The following is a 17,543-nucleotide window of genomic DNA, read 5'->3' as shown; positions in this document are numbered from 1 at the left end:
AAGTAAAGTAATGGGAGAATTATTTTACTTCTACGAATCAGAGATTATGGGTACGGGGACTTGGTTACACTAGATTTCTCTAATGCCCTTTCGGTACCATTCTTTTAATTTTGAAAAATGTTTGGCAAGGAGTTTGGATTGATTTTAAACTAATTCCCTAACATGTGAGGTGTTCATGCAGGTGCGCAAACCACCAATTTAACACTCAAGTAAAGCAGAAAATAAATTGCAGGACTTACCTCAAAGCAACGAAAGCATCTGCAATGTTAAATTAAAATCTACATCAACAACCCTAGATATGGTTTCTAATTAACACGCAATTTTTGTTTTGTTTTCACTTAATTAATGAGAATCATGCTTTATGCAATGCATGCCACTAATTTAACATGAAATGATATGACATGGCAACATGACTTAGCTATATGACCTAAACAATATGACATAACTAAGCATGTAGTCTATCATAAGCATGAGATGATTTATTCTAAATAATTTTTTTTTTGTATTTTCTATGAGATTCGAAATTAAAGAAATGCAACATTTAAATATGCAATCTAAATTAATCTAATGACCTAATTCTAATGACAGGCAATTTCTAATTAAATGCATCTAACAAAAATCACTAAATGACGTGCATTGTATGAAACTAATTCTATATGACGTGCACATGATTTTTATTTTCCTAATAAGCATGCAATCTATTTAGGAGAAATTATCTAAACCTATAATATGCAATCTTAGCATGCAATGACGTGCAAAGAATGCCCTAATCCTACATGACATATGCATAATGACATTTTTTGTGTTTTTCCTTTTTTCCCCTTTTTTAAATTTCGAAATTAACAATTGCCAAATAATTAAACATGCAATCCAAATTAAAAAAAAGAACTAGCAACCTAAATTAATTGATTTGATTTTTTTATTTTTGAAAATTCGAAATAAAATTCCTATTATGAACATGCAAACCCTAAAACTACATTTTTGATTTTTTTTTTTTTTTAAAGAAAACTAATTTAAGTAACACCACAGCAAATCAAGCCATATTGATTTCCAAATCGACGAACCATATCTCGCGCATGAGATCGGGTTGGCCAATTTCACATAAATCACGAATCGGATCTCGAGCGGGAGATCGGATTGGCAATTTTTTAAAGTAATTGCGAGTCGGATTTCGAGCTTGAAAATCGGATTTGACAATCACTAGTTGCAATTTCATATCATGGAATTTCAATTTCACATTAAAGGAATAATTACACTAAAAAGATAAAATAAAATAGCAAAAATAATAAAACAAAAATAAGATAAAGAAAATACCTAAATTTTCTTTTGTTTTTTCTTTTTTTTTTTCTAAAAAAGAAAAAGAAAAACAAAGCCGTGGCCGGTCCGGCGAGGGGGATCACCGGGCTAGGGTTCCGGCGAGGCTCGGAGCGGCGTGTCGCGGCGAGGCAGCAGGAGCGTCGCGGGTCCGCTCGGGCTGGAGGCGAAGCGGAGGCGGCGTCGGGCGGCACGGGCTGCGTCGCGGGGCTGCGTCGGGCGCTCGGATCACGGGCTTCCCGCGGGCGCCGCGAGGACGGCGGGGAGGCCTCGAGTGGCTGCGATGAGGAGCTCGGCGTCCGGATCGGGCTGTTGGGCGCGGCGTCCGGTGAGAGAACCGGATCGGGGCGGCGTCGCGGCGAGGAGCAAGGGCGGCGTCGGATGTGGGTCTTCAACGAGGCTCGGCACCGGTGAAAGGGAAGCCTCGAGCTGGGTTCGGGCCTTCGTCGTCGGGGACCTCGGATTTGCGGCGGAGGGACTCCGCCGGGCGGATCTCGGCTCGCTGCGGCTCTAGGTCACCGGTGGCTTGGGATCGACGGCGGAGACAGTCTGCGAGAGGAGGGTTGCAACGGCAGGGATTGGCGCGGCGTCCGGGGCTTCTGTTGCGGCGCAAGCGAGAGGTGAGGCGGAGGCGGCGGGTCGCGGGCGGAGCGGGGCGGCGGCGTGTCGTCGAGGCTCCGGGGCTCGGCGTCGGGCGGCGCAGGTCGTCGGGGCTCGCGGCTCGAGCGCCGCGGACGGAGATCGACGACGGCGACGGCGGGGTTCGACGGCGACAGGGCGGCTAAGGCCCCCTTCGGGGAAGATGAAATCGCGCAAGGGGGCTTTTCTTTTCTTTTTCTCTTTTTTTCTACTTTTCCTCTCTCCACTCACTTTTTCACCCTTTGCTTTTTTTTACCGACGGAAAGGACCCCCTTCTCTCGTGCTTTTCTCTCTGAATTTGTTCCCCTTCGATATGACCGAATGTCTCAAAATGCGTGGCCTCCTCCAACCCTACGCATTTATTTATAAGCCACGGTTAGGGTTTTAATTTTTCCAAATCCGTATCCACGAAAATTCCTTTTTCCAAATGCAATATTTGCTTTTGATACGATTTAGGATTGCAAAAGGATTCTTCCAAAATTTGAAATTTCACACAAATCAATCCGTAAAATCTTTCCGAGGATACGGGCTTGGGCCTATTTACTCCCTTCGTGGGCTTAGTCCAATTGTCAAATTAATATTCGAACCATCAATTTGAACACATTTGTCACCGGCCCAATGTAAATGCAAATTAAAATGGATGCACCTAAAACTATATGCTATGCAATTAATTAATTAACTAATATTTTTTAGGGCTTAAAATTAATCCCTAATTTTTAATGCAACTAATAATTAAAGGGTCACCAAAATTTAGGTGTCAACAGCTGCCCCTCTTTGAAGGTGAGCTCGCAGAGGTTGCATTCAAAGATAAATTGAGACCTAAATTTTGATCATGCACATGTAATGAATGATATTTTTGTTAGAACATGAATTCCATTTTTAATGCAACTTATATGATGCATGGAAATGCTAATGCCTTACCTTCGAGGAGGATAGAGTAACTCGAGGTAGTGGGTGTTACTTGTCCAGGACCCGTACCATTCTACGGTCGCCTAGAATAGTAACATGACTTTGTGAAGATGCTGCTTTCCCAGGACCCGTACCATTCTACGGTCGCCCGGTATGGCGAGAAAGGAGCTGCTTTCTCGGGACCCGTACCATTCTACGGTCGCCCAATACAGCAGAAATGTTTTGTAAGGGCGCTTTCCCATGACCCGTACCATTCTACGGTCGCCCAGTACAGCAGAAATGTTTGGTAAAGAAATGCTTTCCCAGGACCCGTACCATTCTACGGTCGCCCAGTACGGCATAAATGTTTTGTAAGGAACTGCTTTTCCAGGACCCGTACCATTCTACGGTCGCCTAGTATGACAGTGTTTGGTTGTGTCTAGGACCCGTACCATTCTACGGTCGCCTAAACGGGGATTTACCTTCCAGGACCCGTACCATTCTACGGTCGCCCTGAATAGGGAAATAGGTTTTGTCTAGGACCCGTTCTATTCTACGGTCACCTAAACGGGGGTTTACCTTCCAGGACCCGTACCATTCTACGGTCGCCTAAATAGGAAATAGATGTTGTTTAGGACCCGTTCTATTCTACGGTCACCTAAACGGGGTTTACCTTTGGGACCCGTACCATTCTACGGTCGCCTCGAATAGGGAAATAGATGTTGTCTAGGACCCGTTCTATGCTACGGTCACCTAGGCGAGGTTTTGCTTGGCTAGGACCCGAACCATTCTTCGGTCGCCCAACCTTGCAATAGAGATCAGCGGCGGCCGGGACCCGAACCGTCCTTCGGTCGCCTTAATCAGATTGACTCTAGAGGAAAAATCTTTGGGGGACAACTCAATTGAGTGTCGGTATGCTTAAAAGGGAATACCTGTGCAATGACAAATATTCAAGGTATGGATATAGATATACTTACCTGGTGATATCTCTGATTCCTGGGGATATGACTTTTGAAATTTAGATATCATGTGGAGGTCTTCCACTTCATGGTGGAGGCTTCTAATATCATGAAACATTCTGAAAGGAACTTGAATTATCTGTCAGACATAGTTTAGAGCAAAAACTGATATGCATTCATCAAAGAGATAGAGAATCTAAGCTACTCTAGAATGCACATTTCAAAATTCAGTGAGATTTTTATCAACTCAATCGGGGTTCATGCATAATGACCTTTGCATCACCCAAATTTCCACTGGAGAGAATTGTCGTTCAAGACAACGACATGGATTTCTTAAAAATGCTAAATGAGAGACTTTTAGTTAAAAAGGACTTTCACTCACTCTCGTTTAGAATAGCTATTTTGTGAGAATCACCCAATCTCATCATCATATCAACAAGGATCCAAGTATTCTCGCAAGCGGTACGATCTTACCAATCTGAGAGGTCTTTAATAGGGACCATAATGTGGGCTTGGTCAATGGCTTAACAAAGGGACTCTTCGAGTCAAGGCAATTAAAAGAACAATTCTATAATTATCTCCGGGTTTACAAGTCAAGAACCCTGCAAAATGAGAAAGAAATAATCTTGCTCGCACTTCTTGAGCGATGCTTATAAACATATGAACTCCTACGTTAATTTAAGTGCCATAATCTGAAGAGACTTTGTGAGGGACGTAACGTAGGCTGGGTTCATGGGTTGAGAAATGAAAGGATCATTAGGCTCAAAATGTGTGTGAATGGTGAGAGTTGGTGATCATCTTGGCATTGCCACCAGTTTTCTTTTTCAGTATTGGGGATTGTCTTCATGAAATGCCCCATTGATTGTAAAAACTCAACTTTTGAGTTCTTTGAGTATTGCTTCATGGGATTCAATTCTTGCAATTGAGTCACCTTATCTTGACTCTCTTTTTTCATCTATGGGCATTGGCCTTGCTTTTACCAGGCACACTGCTTTTCATGCCCCAAGTTCTTATTCTTCTTTTTTTTTTTTCACCTTTTTTTTTCATGGGCATTGGCCTTGCTTTTACCCGGCACACTGCTTTTTCATGCCCCTTAGTTCTATTTTGATTTCTATGCATGCGTAAAATAATGACACTCGAACTTTCAAGGGTCTTCATCTGCCTTTTGCCTTGCCCCAGTGTGAGGGATGATCACCAACTAGGTTTAATGTGAAATGAATTCATAGGCTCAAATGGGCTATGCAATGGATAAAAGTGTGTACGATAGAGAAAGAACTGCTCTTCATCATTCTAAGGCACTTAAATTACCACATGAATTCAATGTAATAGCATGACAAGAAGATTGATGCAAGTGAAAGCAAGAAAATTTCAATCCATTTTCTTCACCTTATGGTACCATCTTACCTCCAATTTGCCCCGATGTGGGGTGGCTCTTGACAGGGGTAATTTGAAAAGAATCTCCACGAGTGTATGGGGCTCAAAAGGGGTTAAGCAATGTATCACCTGTAGTGTTTGGGATAGAGAAATGAACTGCCCCTCATCATTTCGGTCATCGTACATTTTGCGAGAGAACTCTTTACCTTATAGATATGGAACTTCCTACACTCATCTCACAAGTGTATAAGTAGGGGTTTGTGTATAGGATAAGACTTGCCTTTCATCATACTGACACGTCTCATTCAGCATTCTTAAGCAGTGATGTCACTCCATTAAATTGTCTATCTTGACAAATCTCCACATGAAATTGGTGAGCTAAATCAATATGAAAATTTTCTTTTCAAAAGAGTTCAGCAACTTTAAGCATAAAAAGCGTTTGTGACCTCAAAACAAACAATTTACTACACTAAAACATGATTTCAAGCATTCATTCAAGGAATTGTCCCATGAAGGGATTGCCTCGGCAATGGATGTCCCTAGATTGCCTCTATCGAAAGGGAATAAACATACAAATTGATCAATCGATGATGAAAATCCGATCTTTGATTTGATGAAATCTTGCTTTTGCCCCTGCACAAAACAACGTGCATGAATAGGATACTATGCAACATTAAAATAAATTCAAATTGCACAACCATTTTGGCTCGGATCGAGATTTTGTCTCAGTCATGTCACTACTAGAACCTGTAGTGCCCCCAGTTCGTCATCTGCAAGGAAAAGAACAAAGCGTCATCACCCAAAATTATTTATGTTTAAAGACGAGATGTACCTCTTTCATCAAAGATGGATGATCTTCTTTTAACTTGCCCCTCATTTAATGGGCGAGAATGAAAATTCCGTCAAGCATGGAAATGGAACACACTTTGTTTGGCCCTTCAAGATGGATATTTCAAGTAGTATCGAGATGTGACCGACATTAACTCTTTAGAAACTTGTTGAGTAACAATTGAACCAATTGCAACCTGATGTGCCTTTTTCAGATGCTTTCTTATCGGGTCAAGAAAGTAATGCTCTGAAACATGAAGTAAATGAGTCAGAAAATTAAACAAGGCTAATCTAATGCATGCTTTTTGGAAAATGCTTGAAAAATGATCTTTTTTTTTTTCTTTTGGAAATTTTTGGATGAGGAAGCATGAAGAAGCCCAGTTCTCAGAATTCTCCTTGGATGATATTTTCTTTTCATTGTTGGATATCGTCACCGAGCTAGTTTGGTGTACCCCATCATGTCCTCAAAACAAAACTTGTAATTCTATTGATATTCATCAATCAAATTACATTTATTGGAATGTGATGCTCAAGCACAGAAGAAATTGAAATCAATCCCTAAAAAGCAATAAGAATTTCCATGCGGGGAAGGTGCATGCCCCTAATTAAATGAGGAAATGGAACAACTTAGGATCATGAATCATGTGTACTTGAATTCTTCACCCTTCTTGATCTTGTGAGGCGAACCCTTCAGGTCAGATATTTTCTCTCTATATATGTCACTGGTCTCTTCATGATGGCATCAAATTTGGCTACCTCGGGAAAATCATACGGTTCAAAAAGTCTTCTTGGCTCTCTCCTTAGAGTCACAATTTCTCATCGAAGATAGATCGCAACACTTTTGCTTGATGAGATTAGCTCTTTTTGATTCGTCATTTTAGCTCTCGATCATGAACAAATGGGTGAGCGGGATCGTTCCATAATCACCTAATTCAAATGAACGGGAACATGTAAGCATGAGGATAAATAAAAAGTCGATCCATGACAATGATCTAATCGATTTTTCCATTTTTTTTCATTTATTCATGAAAAGTTCTTACAAGAAGGGCATTTCCTAAAAATGGACTAGGAAAATAAAGATAGACACCCTAACAAGACCAAATTTCCTAAACATGAATTGAAAACAAATTCTCCAAAGCTTCTTTTTGGCAAATGATTCATTGCATAGCAATTTCCTCATTTCATTTCTAATTGACAAATGAATTAGATCAAACGACTAATCTAGATTGTCATGGATGGACCAAAAGTAAATTGCATAGTATAGGGATAGAAGACTTACTTCACCAAGGAAAATCAATGGCAATCACATAGACATGCGCATGATAAGTGGCTCGATTTCTACTCTATAAGGCTTATCAAGGTGGAGCCACAAGGATGATCGGACTAGCCACGAGCTTGTGGACTATGTCGGGTCCTCATGACTCCGGCTTGGTCAAAGAGCCGACCCGGGTCGCGAGCATGCGGACCGAGGTGGGTACTCTTGACACCATGAAAGAAACTTCGGGATTGAGATGGGCGGCTCGTACCGCGAGCATGCGGTCGGAGTGGCAAACATCTCAATACCATCCTAGATGATCCTAATGCGGCGGAGTCCGGCGGCGGGTTGTGTGTGCAATAGTGTAGTGCAAATGCAAGGCATGCACAACAGTTTATATCAAGCAACACTTCGTGTATGAAAATAAACCATACATTCCTACATCTCCTGCAAAACAAAGGTCAGCAAACACTTCCCCTTATACCTCCCATCTGCAAGAACATTTAACACCTTAATGTTAGGGACGTGCACAGGATCCTTGCTGCCAAACAAAAATATTTTTCAAAAAAAAAGAAAATTGGCCTAAGTCCACTAAGAGTTTCAACTCAATTCCCCGGAGTCGCCAAGCTGTCGCGACCTAATTTTTCGAGGCATGAACCACCTAGGGTTTGGCTAATGGATTGTTAAGCCTAGACTTAACTCGGGCTCTCCCAAGCCCATACCAATTCGCGACTTAGGTTTGAATTGTTAACATGCAATTTTTTTAATTAGGAGTCGCCACTAATCTATTTTTGGTGGGTCGATTAGAAACCCAAGTAAAGTAATGGGAGAATTATTTTACTTCTACGAATCAGAGATTATGGGTACGGGGACTTGGTTACACTAGATTTCTCTAATGCCCTTTCGGTACCATTCTTTTAATTTTGAAAAATGTTTGGCAAGGAGTTTGGATTGATTTTAAACTAATTCCCTAACATGTGAGGTGTTCATGCAGGTGCGCAAACCACCAATTTAACACTCAAGTAAAGCAGAAAATAAATTGCAGGACTTACCTCAAAGCAACGAAAGCATCTGCAATGTTAAATTAAAATCTACATCAACAACCCTAGATATGGTTTCTAATTAACACGCAATTTTTGTTTTGTTTTCACTTAATTAATGAGAATCATGCTTTATGCAATGCATGCCACTAATTTAACATGAAATGATATGACATGGCAACATGACTTAGCTATATGACCTAAACAATATGACATAACTAAGCATGTAGTCTATCATAAGCATGAGATGATTTATTCTAAATAATTTTTTGTATTTTCTATGAGATTCGAAATTAAAGAAATGCAACATTTAAATATGCAATCTAAATTAATCTAATGACCTAATTCTAATGACAGGCAATTTCTAATTAAATGCATCTAACAAAAATCACTAAATGACGTGCATTGTATGAAACTAATTCTATATGACGTGCACATGATTTTTATTTTCCTAATAAGCATGCAATCTATTTAGGAGAAATTATCTAAACCTATAATATGCAATCTTAGCATGCAATGACGTGCAAAGAATGCCCTAATCCTACATGACATATGCATAATGACATTTTTTGTGTTTTTCCTTTTTTTCCCCTTTTTTTAAATTTCGAAATTAACAATTGCCAAATAATTAAACATGCAATCCAAATTAAAAAAAAGAACTAGCAACCTAAATTAATTGATTTGATTTTTTATTTTTGAAAATTCGAAATAAAATTCCTATTATGAACATGCAAACCCTAAAACTACATTTTTGATTTTTTTTTTTTAAAGAAAACTAATTTAAGTAACACCACAGCAAATCAAGCCATATTGATTTCCAAATCGACGAACCATATCTCGCGCATGAGATCGGGTTGGCCAATTTCACATAAATCACGAATCGGATCTCGAGCGGGAGATCGGATTGGCAATTTTTTAAAGTAATTGCGAGTCGGATTTCGAGCTTGAAAATCGGATGACAATCACTAGTTGCAATTTCATATCATGGAATTTCAATTTCACATTAAAGGAATAATTACACTAAAAAGATAAAATAAAATAGCAAAAATAATAAAACAAAAATAAGATAAAGAAAATACCTAAATTTTCTTTTGTTTTTCTCTTTTTTTTTTTCTAAAAAAAAAAAAAGAAAAACAAAGCGTGGCCGGTCCGGCGAGGGGGATCACCGGCTAGGGTTCCGGCGAGGCTCGGAGCGGCGTGTCGGCAGCGAGGCGAGCAGGAGCGTCGCGGGTCCCTCGGGGCCGGGCGAGCGGAGGCGGCGTCGGGCGGCACGGGCTGCGTCGCGGGGGGCTGCGTCGGGCGCTCGGATCACGGGCTTCGGCCGGCGGGGTTTGCGAGGGACGGCGGGAGGCCTCGGTGGCTGCGATGAGGAGCTCCGGCCGGATCGGGGGCTGTTGGGCGCGGCGTCCGGTGAGAGAACCGGATCGGGGCGGCGTCGCGGCGAGGAGCAAGGGCAGCGTCGGATGTGGGTCTTCAACGAGGCTCGGCACCGGTGAAAGGGAAGCCTCGAGCGGGTTCGGGCCTTACGTCGTCGGGGACCTCGGATTTGCGGGGCGGAGGGACTCCGGCGGGCCGGATCTCGGCTCCTGCGGCTCTAGGTCACCGGTGGCTTGGGATCGACGGCGGAGACAGATCTGCGAGAGGAGGGTTGCAACGGCAGGGATTGGCGCGGCGGGGGCTTCTGTTGCGGGCGCAGCGAGAGGTGAGGCGGAGGCGGCGGGTCGCGGGCCGAGCGAGGCGGCGGCGTGTCGTCGAGGCTCGGGGGGGCTCGGCGTCGGGCGGCGCAGGTCGTCGGGGCTCGCGGCTCGAGCGCTCGCGGACGGAGATCGCGACGGCGACGGCGGGGTTCGACGGCGACGGGGGGCGGCTAAGGCCCCCTGCTTGGGGAAGATGAACGATCGCGCAAGGGGGCTTTTCTTTCTTTTTCTCTTTTTTTCTACTTTTCCTCTCTCCACTCACTTTTTCACCCTTTGCTTTTTTACCGACGGAAAGGACCCCCTTCTCTCGTGCTTTTCTCTCTGAATTTGTTCCCCTTCGATATGACCGAATGTCTCAAAATGCGTGGCCTCCTCCAACCCTACGCATTTATTTATAAGCCACGGTTAGGGTTTTAATTTTTCCAAATCCGTATCCACGAAAATTCCTTTTTCCAAATGCAATATTTGCTTTTGATACGATTTAGGATTGCAAAAGGATTCTTCCAAAATTTGAAATTTCACACAAATCAATCCGTAAAATCTTTCCGAGGATACGGGCTTGGGCCTATTTACTCCCTTCGTGGGCTTAGTCCAATTGTCAAATTAATATTCTCGAACCATCAATTTGAACACATTTGTCACCGGCCCAATGTAAATGCAAATTAAAATGGATGCACCTAAAACTATATGCTATGCAATTAATTAATTAACTAATATTTTTTAGGGCTTAAAATTAATCCCTAATTTTTAATGCAACTAATAATTAAAAGGGTCACCAAAATTTAGGTGTCAACGGTATATAGACAATAGCACAAAAAGCTATACGAAGTACAGCAAAGGGAGGGGACCCGGCACCAGCTCACACTCAGAAGGATAGAAAATCCAAACGAGTGGAAGGGGGCCAGGGCCAAGGGGAGGAAAGAGGGGGGGGGTGGGGGAAGAGCTTCAAGAGAGATACATTGCAGATAAAAGCAGCAGCAAAAGAAGGCCAAAACAGCGGCCAAGGGCAAAGAGCACACAACACTGTGGCCCGCACAAGGAAAAGACACAAAGAGGAGAAGAAGAATAGGAGAGACATCAAGATGGGAACCCAACCCGCAACAAGATCGGGAGAGATCCATCAGAAGTATCAACCAGCAACAGCGAGATGGGCAGCAATGTAGCAAGGATAGGTTCATCAACCATCCGGCCGAGGAAGGGGGGGCATCAATAGAAGCCAAATCAATCAAAGATGGAGGGAGGGATGCCCCAACTAAGTTGTAGTCTTCTATTACGGGGGTTGTCCGAGACCTTGGGAAAAGAAAGAGCCCTGTCATTGACAGCTTTACGAAGGAGGTCCTTTAGAGCCGGGATGTATAATCTTTCATTGCGGAAGATAATGTTATTTCTAACGATGTATAATCTTTCATTGCGGAAGATAATGTTATTTCTAACTTTCCAAATGAGATAACATAAGGCACCAAAGGCAAAGCGAGCCAAGGATTGGTGGAAGGATGCATCAGAAAGGTGTTCAATAACCCATAATAGATTGTCATTCCAATCAAGATTCCTCCAAGGTAAGTTACACTTAGCCGCCCAAAAGGATGCAAGGTGATTAGTGATAGAACATCCAAAGAAAATGTGATCAACCGAGCGTGGTATAGAAGAGCAGAAGGCGCAAGTAACATTAGGGATTCTCCCGTGGGCTAATAACAATACCTGGGTTGGCAGTCGATTGCGGGAGATTAACCATAGATGGGTTTGATATCGAGGAGGTAAGGAGGGGTTCCATATAAACCTTGACCAGGGGACCGCAACACCCCTCAGCCTTAGATGGCACCAAGCTGAGGCAGTAGAAAATACTCCTGAGGAATGACCAAGCCATAGAAGAAGGCCTCATTGAGGTTTGGAAGGGGATCATCCCTACTTATTGCAACCACAGAAGATAGGGGAAAGGCATTTAAAGCAGTAGCTACTGTAGCAAGTCTTATTGTCAAGGTAGGGTTATTTAGGCTACAGCTTGTTCGCATTCTTTCTTTTCTTCTGCTGACTTGCTATTATTCCAAAAAAAAAAAAATCATTTTGGAACCTTTGCAAACGGTCAGACAGACACGTGCACGCAAAAACACGTCCACAGCGATCCCCGACAGAGACACGCACAGACCTTACCGACAGACGGCAGCAAACTTCTTAGGATCCGGACCACGAGGAGCCAAGGCGTAGGTCAGCGTGTCCATCCACTTCGCCGCCGGAGCTTGACACAGGTCGAAGCTGCTGTTGTACGCCGCCTTCCTCGACCCGTAGTCTCGCAAATACCACTCGCGCTTCGCCTCGAGGTCCTGCTCGTGGTACCTCCTCACCCCCTCTACCATCTCCTCCATGAGGGCCGCCGACATGCCGTGGTTCACCGCCTGGAATGTCCCCCACCTCTGGCACGCCTCCCCGACCCGGTTGACCGTCTTCTTTCGCTCACTAGGGCTTCGAATTCGGCCTCGGCCTCGGAAGTCTATGACAGGAACGCTCGGGCTCGATTCTCGTGATTCTACGGCACGATGTAGCTCGAGCTTCAGGTAGCAAACAACGAAGAATCTGGGTACTTTGGTTAATTTGGCATCGGCGAGTCCCTTCACGCTGGCCTTCGACTACTCGATGGACTTCAGCTCGGCTTTCCGATCGTAACCACCATCGCAGGTGGACCCTACAAATTGAGTAGTTATATGCATGTGGGATATATACAACAATTGCTAAAGGGAAAATTGCAATTTCCCCCCCTAACAATTGTTCTATAAATAAATAAAGAAATAAAGGGCGCTTTCAAAATGATTTACTTATCGAGAGCACTTCGTGGTGTGTAAGCATTTTTTTTTTCTCTTTTCAAAATTTTAATATTTTAAACAAATAACCGAGAATTTGGAAATTAGCCTTATTTCATGGTAAATTTTGTTTTAGCAGACATTAAATGTTACTCCTAATTAACATAATAACTTTTACATATTTAAATTTAAAGTATATTATAATATCGAATACCAGTAAATTTATGTTATAATAACATAATAAGTAAAATTGCTATTGATTCTTTAATATCATACTATATAAAGAATATGTAAATTCTCAAAAACTCTCTTTAGAAAGAGGTGACTAGTTTCACATGGAAAAAGTAATGTTAATTATGAGTAGACATATAATTCTTGATGAACCCCGATTTGCGGCATGTATAGATTTCTTTTCTTTTTTAAAAAATTTAATATTTTAAACAAATAACAGAGAATTAAAAAATTCGCCCTTTTCATGGTAATTATTTTTTTCAGCAGACATTAAATGTTATGTATGATAAGAAAGGTTTCTAATTAACATAATACTTTTTAATTATTTAAATTTAAAGTATATTATAATATCGAATACAAATAAATCTATGTAATAATGACATAACAAGTAAAATTGATTTTAATTATTTAATATCATACTATATAAAGAATATGTAAAATTCACCGCCCGGGGCAGTGGCGTCGTTGGTTAAGCATTGGTTCCTTTCACGAGAGGTCTGGTGTTCGATTCGCGGTGTCGTCAAGCGACTTGCTCGGGTAGAAGGGTGGCGGTGACTCTACTGCTCCTCCAGGGTTTACTCTGCTACGAAGCAACGCACGGAGATTCCCTAAGTACCAAAAAAAAAAAAAAAAAAAAAACAGAATATGTAAAATTCTCAAAAAGTCTATTTAAAAATAGACAATTAGTTTCACATGGAAAAAGCAACGTTAATATTAGTAGACGTATAGTTCCTTATTAACTTTCCTAATATAATCTTCTGGAGGCATGACTCTATTTCGAACTCAAAATATTCTTAAAAGTAAAAAAGACGACCGTTGCGAGCTTCTCCTTCCCCTGACCCGAACGTCCTTGCTCTGTCTCCTCATACTCTTCCAGTCTCGTCAGGCGTTCCTGGCTATGCTCGCGTTCCTCTCTCTCTCTCTCTGCGAAATCCTCTTCGGAGAAGGTCAGTCTCTTCTTCCGTTCTTAGTCGTCGATTGATTGTTGATGGGCATGATGGATTGTTTTCTCGCTCTGATTTGTTACGCATCTGGTTTCAGAAACTTGTTTTCTCATGTTGCGGAGATTCGCGAGGGTTTCGCTCGGTCTCTCTCCGGGACGATGCCAATTGTTAATCGGAATTATTTGGTTTGAGCGCGTCTTTTTATCACCTATCGATTCCTCGATAGGTCGATCTTTGCATCATGGAAGTGTTTAGTTTAGCCCCTCCTCTGATTTCTTTATGGGTTATCAAACGATTGATTTTTTTTCTGTTTAATTATTTTATGACTTGCTTCTAGATTCGCAGTGGATTCTTTTGTAAGAGTTTTCTTAATATGGGTTACATTAATTGAGATTGTAATTATCGCTTTACGGCGTTGGTCTAATAAGGTAAGGCATAAGGCTTTCTTAATGGTCGAATATGGGCCTAGCATTGTGTGGGCCGAGTTGGGCCTGGCCCGTAATGAGAGGGCCCGTCTAAAACTCTATAAATAGCGCTAATGTCCCTCCTCTAGCTCTCATTCTTCCATGAAGTCTCTCTTAGCTCACATAAGGCAAACCGTGAGTGATAGTCCCATCGAACCAGGAACCGAGGGTCATAGGGGAGAAGATCTTCAGCATTAAAGGCCCGGATTGCTGTTGGATCATCGCCATTCCGCATAAAGAAAGATGGATTCCAAATAAGGTAAATAAATCTGTGTATTCTCCTCCTACATGTTCGGTTTTCTAGCTACGTCGATCCTGGGAAGCCGCTTCGACGGCCAACATTTAGCATCAGAGCCTCGTAGCCTAGAACCCGAACTGTTGCTTCTGGCCTATTTTCAGAAATTTTACTCGTTGAAATTTGATTTTTAAAACATATTTGGGTTCTTCTCATCAAGCCGAGCATTTCGGTGGGTGGCACGCCTCTGGCGGAGGCCAAATGCGCCGACAATGAGAAGTTCGGATTTCACCTACCCTTGGACTGTTTCGCCTGTTTTCATGAATTTTGGTCCGATGAAAGTGATTTTTTTATTGCATATACGGCTTCTAATCTTCCATACGAGCATTTTGATGGGTCGAACGTCTCTAGGCGAGGTCGAAAACGGCTGCATGCGCCTCCACGCGTCGAGACGGAGCTCGGAGGTGGTGACACGCGCCGCCGCACTCTCTCACGCGTGCTAAAGCGTGGCTCGGCGCGTGCATGTGCGCCAACGCGTGGACCAACACAAGGCTTTGCACGCACGCACTGACTCAGCAATGGTGACATCATCCCGACGTCATGATGACGTCACTACAGACCCGACCGGTTGCTGACTAGGTTGACCCAACCCAGTTGACCGTTGCTCGATTGACCCGACCCGGTTCAACAGTTGACCGGTCGAACCCTTGACCGGTTGGGCCGTTGACCGGTTCAATCCGTTGACCGGTCGGACAAGTTTAGTCTGGATAAGGAAGGGGCGCGTGGACCTCACGTGCCGAACATTCCAGTGGCGCGTGAGGGCGCGTGAGGGCGCGTGAGACGTATCGACGCGTTTTTTGGACCGTTGTGCTCGTATGGATGTGCTCGACACTATTATGTGTTTATATTATATTTTTGATGATTTTATGAATGTGAAAATGTATGTGAAACCCTAAGGTACGTGATTTCAGGGTAACGCGTTTTTTTGTGCGTATATTTTTTATGTGTTTATATTATATTTTTGATGATTTTTTTGAAAAATGAAACCCTAAGGTACGTGATTTCAAATGCATATTTTTATGTATTTGTATATTTTCACATAAGGAATGTGTAGAGCTTCGATTCATTGATAACATGTATAAGGTTTAGCTTGTATTAATGAATGGAGTAATATGATCGGCATGATATGTGATTTTAGTGACGAATTACCCCTGTCATCCAGTCTAAAATCACATGTATAAAGTAAACGTGAGTTATAAAGTTTATATCCCTAATATGAGAGTGTTTCAATGATTTAGTTGGGTTGTGACCGCCAAAGTGACACACTTAATTGGATTTGAGAAACATCGGTCTCATATCGTAATGGGATGTCTCCTGTTCTGATGCATATTTATACTCCCAAAATGAGGTAATTGTGTGTTAGTTCATGGAGGGATGCATGTACAACATATGGTTGAAGAGTGACTGACTCTAGTGGTTCATACGCCCAAAGGTGATGAATTCACGAAAGGTCAGAATATATTCTCATGATCGCTGTCATATGGAGAGTATGTAATTGCATGTCATGTATTCTACCCAAATGTGTTTATATGATAATGCGTGTAACTCTCATGATGTGTACTTATATGGTTTTCAAGTTACACAGTACTCACATGGTGCCAATTACATATATTACTTGTTATTAAGTTATATTATCAGTTGTGGCAACTCCATTGTTATTGAGGTTCCTATTGGTCAAATTTTAAGTAGTGATGGGGATTTTCTATTAAAGATGGATGTTGATAGATGTTGATATTACAGTTACTTTGAATAAGCTAACAATTTCGCTATTAGTGATATGGAATTAGAAAAGTATTCCTTACTGCTTGGGAAGTGACAATTGAATTTTGTTCATCATCCATAAGGCATTCCATTTAAGAGCACTTGAAAATGGTTTACCAGCTAACTGCATTATTAGAAGGATGATAAAAGTCTTGATGACTTGAAATTGTGTCTTATCTATGGCTGAGATTGGTATAAATGCAAGAACTCTTCAACATAAGGTGTGATGGTTCTGATGAGGTTAAGGATTACGTCCTAATGATGGTAGATTTGAAGTCCAGAATCATACGAAATTCATGAAACCGTCGGTCAATCTGACAATCTAGTCTTAGGATATTACCTTTAAGAGAAATGGTATCATTCACTCCTTTTGTAGGAAGAAATGACACATAAAGATATTGTAATGATATAAAACTTGATTGTCCAAGTGTGAGTCTAGAGTTAATGATTCATTGGCATTTATTTATGAATTCAATTCCTATCAAAAGCCTCATTTGGTTCTTGGTGGCTAGATAGCGGTACAACAAATTATGTTGCTTACCATAAAAGGATTCATAAATCTAAGGAAGCCAAATTAAAATGAATCATAACTCATCATGGGAAACAACATTTAACGTCGTTTTAGTGGGAGATGTTGTTTTGATTATAGGTGATGGTTAGCATTTGACGTTGAAAAACACTTTTATGTACCTTCCTTTAGACAGAACCTTTTTCCATATCATGTCAGGAAGTGTACGGCCGTTCTTTTGAGATAAAGAATAATGCTATTTCAATGCTTTATAAGTCAAATAAAGTTGGATGTTATAATTGGTCAAATGAATTGTACCAATTGTGCTAATCTCTTAAGGAAATGTATGTATATTAACAATTGAAAAAGTTGTTTCCAATAAGAATAGTCTTATGGATTAAAGAAGAAAGATGATTAAGAAAAAGAAGAAAACTATAGTATGAAGTTTTGAACTATTATGGGTCATTCATGTTGATATTGGTGACCATATATGGTAAAGTTTTATAGAAATATTGACAACTATTTTCTCTTGATTAAAAAAAAAAAGTTTGAAT

Source organism: Eucalyptus grandis, chromosome 6, assembly GCF_016545825.1.
Source record: "Eucalyptus grandis isolate ANBG69807.140 chromosome 6, ASM1654582v1, whole genome shotgun sequence".
NCBI lineage: Eukaryota > Viridiplantae > Streptophyta > Magnoliopsida > Myrtales > Myrtaceae > Eucalyptus > Eucalyptus grandis.
Note: the sequence above shows the minus strand (reverse complement) of the source record.